The 4,944-nt window shown below is 36.8% G+C and overlaps 1 pseudogene; it reads left to right on the top strand.

Moving 5' to 3' along the window:
* The first annotated feature begins 2,307 nt into the window (after positions 1–2,307).
* Positions 2,308–3,264, top strand: LOC141520132 (olfactory receptor 10G2-like; annotated as a pseudogene).
* Positions 3,265–4,944: the final 1,680 nt, after the last annotated feature.

A 4,944-nucleotide genomic window follows, 5' to 3' on the forward strand; every position in this document is an offset into this window, starting at 1 on the left:
CTGCCTGGGGCCACATAGGAGGGTGATCTTTGGGTGTCTGGGGCTGGATTTGGACACAGGTGCTCCTGGCTCAAGGGCCAATGCTCTGTCTGCCACCCAGCCACCCCTATCATTATTACTATTCTATTTTATTTTGGGTCTTTTTTTTTCTTCTTTTTGGTTTTTGCAGGGCAGTGGGGATCAGGTGGCTTGCATATCACATAGCTGGGTGATTGTTGGGTTTAGGAGGCTGGATGTGGACTTGGGTGCTTGTGGCTCCAGGGCTGGTGCTTTGTCCATTGCGCCACCTGGCCATACCTACAATTATTACTATTATTTTTTTAATTTTAATTTTTTTTCCTCTCCCCTTCACTTTTTTCACCCAAGCAAGTCTATCTATATTCATGGGGGGAGGGGTATTTTGTTTACTTGTAAACAAGAATATTTTATTAATGTAAAAAAACATTTGTACAAAATGAGAATAAAAAATTTTTTTTAAATAAGTAAAAAAAAGAGTCACTCACGTGTTTCTATTCTATTTCTTTTCTTTTTTTTTTAGATTTTTTTTTCAAGGCAATGGGGTTAAGTGGCTTGCCCAAGGCCAAACAGCTAGGTAATTAAGTGTCTGAGGTCAGATTTGAACCTAGGTATTCCTGACTCCAAAGCCGGTGTTCTATTCACTGTACCACCTAGCCGCCCCATATTCTATTTCTTTTCAAGAAATCATCTTTTCTCCCTTTCCTTGAATCCTCATCTCAACTCTTACACCTTACCATTTGAAGAAATTAATTACAAGAATATCCAGTCTATATATCATCCTGGTTTTAACTAACTGCTTTAAGAAGCATTTGTTTTATTTAGTAATATTTATGAATTCCCCTTGTTTCTGCTACATAAGCTTTATATGTACAATTATAAGCCATTCACATGATGATCTAAGTTATGGGCAGGGAATCTCAGGCCTGCAGATCATATTGGTCTGACATAGTCAAGGCAATCATAGGTGGGACCTGAAACTCAATAAACAACATGGTTTTTATTGATGAATTAATTAAATGTTTGACCACATATGACCCATGAATGATGTTATAAATACCCAAATGTCCCTTGACTGATAAAAAGGTTTCCCTGCCCCTGGAATAAACAAACTCAATATAATTCATCTCAAAACAGGGGAAATTTAGTATAAATTAGGAATTAAATAGCTCTGATTAGAATCACTTTAAGTGTATAAGTATATTTTTTGCCTGTCTTTGCCTCAGAGAATTTAGATGGTCTTTTAAGCTTTGTTATAATGTAGAGTAGTGGGAAACTGTGAGGTTTAATCCTTTCATAACTGTTGTAACAAACCAGTCTCTCAAAGGCACACAGTCCTAACAACAACACAATCCAACATAACACCCAGGTTATTGAACAAAGAATCAAAAGAGCTATGTTTTACTTCTATCTCTACCACTTCGTATCTAAGAAACTGAGAAATGACTGTAATTCTATAGCTTTCATCTTTTTCATCAAATAAATGATGGGTTGAAAGAAAAGATCACTGGTACCTACATAACCTTGTCCTATAATATCCATTTGGAAAATAATAGATTTCCCTCTACCTCTCACTTCCTGAAACAAGATTTCTAGATAGTGACTTTACTTAAATTAAGGGACTTAAATTACTTAAACTTGTAATTGCTTGGTCAACTGCCATGGAAGAAAATACTTCCTCCTTCTCCTCATTTTATTAAATAGATGGCACATAGGGGAAGTTATTTGGACTATACAGTCAGAGGTATTAGAGGAAGCAGTTTTGAGTTTCAGGAAACACGAGGTGGGTAAGGGAAGAAAGAAGAGTCTGAGGAAGCCTGATTCTCCTCTATAATTACTCCTTTACATTTCATAGAATCACAGATTTAGAGCTGAGACATTAGATATGATTCATCCCTATCATATAATTTTAGAAAAGAGGAAATTGAGACCCAAAGATGTTAAGAAATTTTTCCAAGTTCATTCAGGGAATAGTGGCAAAGCTAGAATTTGAGCTTTGCTACAATTTTAATGGCTCTAACGTTTTTTTTAGATTTTTTCAAGGCAATGGGGTTAAGTGGCTTGCCTAAGGTCACACAGCTAGGTAATTATTAAGTGCCTGAGGTCAGATTTGAACCCAGATACTCCTGACTCCAAGGCCAGTGCTCTGTGCCACCTAGCCACCCCTGGCTCTAACTTTTGTATTAATTCCAACTTACCATGCTGCCTCCCCATTAATTTTAACCTCTTTAATATGCCAAGTCATCTTTAACTATGTCACACTATTTCTCCTTAGGATAAAACAGTGAGGACATGGAAAAAACCAAAAACAATTCACTTGAGACCACGGTGACAGATTTCATTCTTTTGGGATTATCTCACCCACCAAAACTGAGGATCTTCCTCTTCCTTGTCTTTTTTATTATCTATACTTTGACACAGCTTGGAAACACATTCATCTTGCTCATGGTCTGGGCTGATGCACAATTAAATGCACATCCAATGTATATATTTCTGGGTGTCCTATCCTTCCTAGGCATGTAGCTCTCCTCAGTTATCGTTCCACTGATTATCCTGAGCTTTACTCCAGCCAGTAAGGCTATCCCATTTGGAGGGTGTGTGGCTCAACTCTACTTTTTTCATTTCCTAGGATGCACTCAGTGTTTCCTCTATACCTTGATGGCATATGACAGATACCTGGCAATATGCCAACCTCTGTGCTACCCAGTGTTAATGAATAGAAACCTGTGCACAATGTTTGTGGCTGGAGCTTGGGTGATTGGTTCTATCAATGGTGCTATCCAAACTACCCTGACTTTTCGATTGCCTTACTGTGGCCCCAATCAGGTAGATTACTTTATCTGTGACATCCTTGCAGTACTAAGGTTGGCCTGTGCTGACACTACTATTAATGAACTGGTGAATTTTGTATTTATTGGGGTGGTGGCTGCCAGCTGCTTCCTACTGATCCTGCTTTCCTATGCAAACATTGTCTGTGCCATCCTTCAGATCCGTACAGCAGATGGGAGATGCAAAGCCTTCTCTACCTGTGGCTCACACCTGACTGTGGTTACTCTATATTATGTCCCCTGTATTTTCATCTATCTCCGAGCTGGTTCAGAAAACCCTATGTATGGTGCAGTGGCTGTATTTTATACAGTTGTCACCACATTGTTGAATCCCCTGATCTATACTCTCAGAAATAAAGAAGTAAAAGCAGCCCTAAAAAGGTTAACAGGAGGCCGAGGAGTTGCCAATGAAAATAAGTAATCCCCTTTTCCCTCTTTGATCATCAGCTACTGCAATTACAACTTCCTTCAGTTATTCTATTTATATAAGCTCTCTGATTCTTTACTAGTTACTGTCATTTGATTGAACTGACTAAAAGTGTTTTTAAAAGCCTGATCATGAAAGTAGAAAAAATATTTTCACAATTGCCGCCAATCTCCTCTATATGGGAGGTAAAGAAACTGTAGAGTTAACATCCAAACTATCTTCTTGACAGAAAGCATTACTCCTGCTCACTTATAACTAAAGTTTCCTTTAAGCAATTATTTTCTATTGTCTCATTTTAAGTCATGCATTTCATCCAATTAGGTCTCAGTTATGTCTAATAATGAGATTATGTGTGTATTCTGTATTAAAATTTCAAACTAAACATATTGTTCACACTATAATGATTCATAGATATCCAAGACCACATTTTTTTCTGCCCTCCTTTGTTATTTCTTCCAAAGAACCACTGGACACTTCTCTACTATGGTTCTTATTTCTAGGTGGCATCTACTGTTCTTCAGGACATCTGAATTTAACATTTTTTCTAAGTCTTTATTCTCCCCTTTTCAGATTTCATATTAAATATCAGGAGCTTGGGATCCTATGAATCTGAAAGTAAAGAATGCAGGTTCACCTGTGCCACAGATACTACAGAGAGGCTGATGTGTGCAATCCCCAGGGAATCTAGGAGAATTCAAAAATAATTTCAGGGATGATGTTAGTCTAATAGATAAGTGAGTTGATATATCAGCCTGGTAGCTGTGCCCAAGTTGCAGGGAAGGAGGGATACTGGTAGATAGACTTAATAATAATGGAAAGTTAGCCAAGGTAGGTATAGTGAAGGAGACTGTAGGATGAGTAGTGAACATAGGCTTGAAAAATTACACCTACATAGTTCTTATTGCATTATATCATCAGAAAGAAATCAGTGATTTAAAAAAATAAGCTGTAGAAACAGTTTTTCTACAAGATAATGAATTTAAATCATCAATTCCCAAACCTGTTCTAGTTCTATTTAGGGTAGAGATTTTCTAAAAGGCTCTGAAAGACCTAGATCTTATGATAGCAGTTTGAGCTTGAAGGGAAAATATAAACTCTAGGGGCAAGGATGACTTTTAATTTTTGTCTTTATATTTCTAGTGTAAGGCTTGACACCTTTTTCAAATAGCACATATTTAGGAAATGTTTTGAAATATTGGATTGGATCTGATTTTAGTAATATACTTATTGGCAGAAAAACATATCTTAGAATTCCTATCAGAGGTGACCTTCAGAGGTTCTACTCTTACCTGATTCAGGGTCTTAGACTAGATTCATTCCACATTTGACACCAGTATAGTATTGTCAAACTGACCCATCTTTGATGAGGTTTTCAGTACAGTGAGTAGCAGATGTCTGGAAACAATGTGGGTCAGAGAAACTTTCAGTGCTTTGACAATGGTGCCATCTATATTCTCTTATAAATAATTGAATAAAATATTAAATAGAATAAGACTAAAAGAAAGTCATATGGAACTTCCACTGGAGACCTTCCTAATTTATATGCATTCAATGATTATACTTTTTGGTTTCAGTTGTTCAACAAATTCTAAATCTACTTAAATATACTATCATTCAGCCCAAACTTTTCCATGTGATCCAAAAAGGATTTTGTGTGAAATTTTCAAATGTTTT

The sequence above is a fragment of the Macrotis lagotis genome, chromosome 4 (genome assembly GCF_037893015.1).
Source record: "Macrotis lagotis isolate mMagLag1 chromosome 4, bilby.v1.9.chrom.fasta, whole genome shotgun sequence".
Classification (NCBI taxonomy): domain Eukaryota; kingdom Metazoa; phylum Chordata; class Mammalia; order Peramelemorphia; family Peramelidae; genus Macrotis; species Macrotis lagotis.